The sequence below is a fragment of the Portunus trituberculatus genome, chromosome 18 (assembly GCF_017591435.1).
Source record: "Portunus trituberculatus isolate SZX2019 chromosome 18, ASM1759143v1, whole genome shotgun sequence".
Taxonomy (NCBI): domain Eukaryota; kingdom Metazoa; phylum Arthropoda; class Malacostraca; order Decapoda; family Portunidae; genus Portunus; species Portunus trituberculatus.
Window position 1 is genome coordinate 1,525,001 of NC_059272.1, and position 2,500 is coordinate 1,527,500.

General features: G+C 43.9%; 1 protein-coding gene across 2 annotated transcripts in view; it reads right to left on the reverse strand.

Annotated features, from left to right (window-relative positions):
• The window catches only part of LOC123505512 (ankyrin repeat domain-containing protein 29-like), a 128,683-nt gene that overhangs the window by 78,800 nt on the left and 47,383 nt on the right, over positions 1-2,500 (reverse strand). The window lies entirely within an intron of this gene.

The window sequence follows — 2,500 nt, forward strand, 5'->3', positions numbered from 1 at the left end:
GAAAATGGTGATGTTGCTTTTTTTTTCCCCCTTGGTGATTGGCAGAAGGCCACACCAACACATAAAAAGAAGGAAAATCAATGAAACACTCTGGCGAACCATTAGCAAGTTCAATATGGTTCACGAGACATCGAGACGAGACCAGAAGTTGATATTATTTGTCTTCTGTCACTTGATAACACTCTCACCTCCATGAAAACAATAATAACAATAGATAAGGTACTCTCACAAGGAAGACAACAAGTTACTATTATTTCTGTCACTGATAACACCCTTACCTCCATGAAAACAATAATGATAACAACAGATAAGCCACTCTCACAAACCCACTTCACCCACATCAACATCCACTCGCTAAACAGCCACACCAATACAAAAAATAAATAAAATAAAAAAAACTATAAAAAATAATAAAAGAAATATAAGAAAAATAAAGGAACAATAAAAAAAAAGTAATGGATATGAGAACAGCTCTGGTCACGTTGCCAACAGCCACGCCACACTCTTCAGGGAACACAGACCCAACATCACCACCCACTCAAACCTCTAAAACATTGATAGAAGAAGTCTTTATTTACTTTTTTTTTTAAGCATGTTCTGAAATGTTTGCAGTCCCTCAATCCATCCATCACAAATCACCACCACCACCACCACCACCACAGGCCACCACTACTACCACAGCTCACAGCTCGCAAACACTGGAGACTAGACACGAGAAGGTTTGTGACTAAAACTTCTAAAACATCGACACAGGAAGTTTTTTGTTTTTTCACACAGCATGTCATGAAGAAGAAGATTGCAGTCCCTCACCCACCACCGCCACAGCCCACAGCTTGGACACACTGGAGACTAGACATGGAAGGTTTGTGATTAAAACTTCTAAAACATCGACACAGGAAGTTTTTTTTTTCCACACAGCATGTCCCAAAATAAAGTTTGCAGTCCCTCATCCACCACCGCCACAGCCCACAGCTTGGACACACTGGAGACTAGACATGAGAAGGTTTGTGACTAAAACTTCTAAAACATCGAAATATCAAGTTTTTTTTCACACAGCAAATCCTGAAGAAGATTGCAGTCCCTCACTCCATCACAACCCACCACCACCACCACCACCACCACCACCACCACCACCACCACCACAGCCCACAGCTCACAAACACAGGAGATAAGGAACTAAAAAGCTTTGTGGATAAACATCTATAACATCGACACAGGAGGGTTTTTTCACACAGCACGTCACCACAGCCCACAGCTCGCAGACACAGGAAGGATTTTATTACACAGCACGTCCTAAAATGAGGCTTGCAATTCCTCACCCCCCCCCTCCCCAATCACCACCACCACCACCACCACTTTTAATACATCAATATAGGAAATTTTTTTTTTTTTTTTTGTCACACAGCACGTTCTGAAAAGCTTGCGACCCCTAATACCTCACCACCACCACCACCACCACCACAGCCCACAGCTCACAAACACTAAACTAAAAAGCTTTGTGGATAAACTTCTAAAACATCGACACAGGAAGTTTTTTTTTTCTCTCTCTTTTACACAGCATGTCCTAAAACACAAGCTTGCAGTTCATCACCCACCACCACCACCACCACCACCACCACCACCGGCACCACCACAGCCCACAAACACTAAAGACTACACGCGAGAAAGATCTGTGACTAAAACTTCTACAAACAGCATGTCCTAAAAGCTTGCAATCCCTCACCACCCATCACCACAGCCCACAGCCCACAACACTAATGACTACACGCGAGAAAGATTTGTGACTAATAAAACTACAACAAAAATCGACATAGGAAGAGCTTTTTTTTACACAGCACGTCTTAAGAAGCTTGCCATCCCTCACCCACCACCCACCACAGCCCACAGCTCGCAAACACTCGAAGACAAAAGACAAGGAAAAGGTTTGTGACTAAAACTTCTACAAAATCGACATAGGAAGAGCTTTTTTTTTTTACACAGCACGTCTTAAGAAGCTTGCCATCCCTCACCCACCACCACCACCACCACCAAAAGTAGCAGTAACCTAACTTAACTTAACCTAACCTAACCTCACCTCACCCACCACCACCACCACCAGAGAAGTAGTAACCTAACCTAACCTCACCTCACCTCACCCACCACCACAGCCAGCACACACTGGACACTACACGAAAAGAACTTTGTGGATAAACTTCTAAACCATCAATGGAAACGAGACGAGAAAGGTTTGTGACTAAAGCTTTTAAAACATCGATACAGGAAGCTTATTTTACACAGCACGTCCTGAAAAGCTTGCAATCTATCACTCACCACCACTACCACAGCTTACTAACACAGGAGAAAGGTTTGTCAGTGAGGTGCCTTGAGCTACACAGTATGGAAAGGGTGTGGCCAGCGGGGAGAGGCGGGGGATGGCGTGAGAGGGGAGAAGTCCTTGGCGAGTGTGTAAACCCCTACAGGCCAGACCCTTTAAGACGTCCTACAGAGTTATGTACCCTAG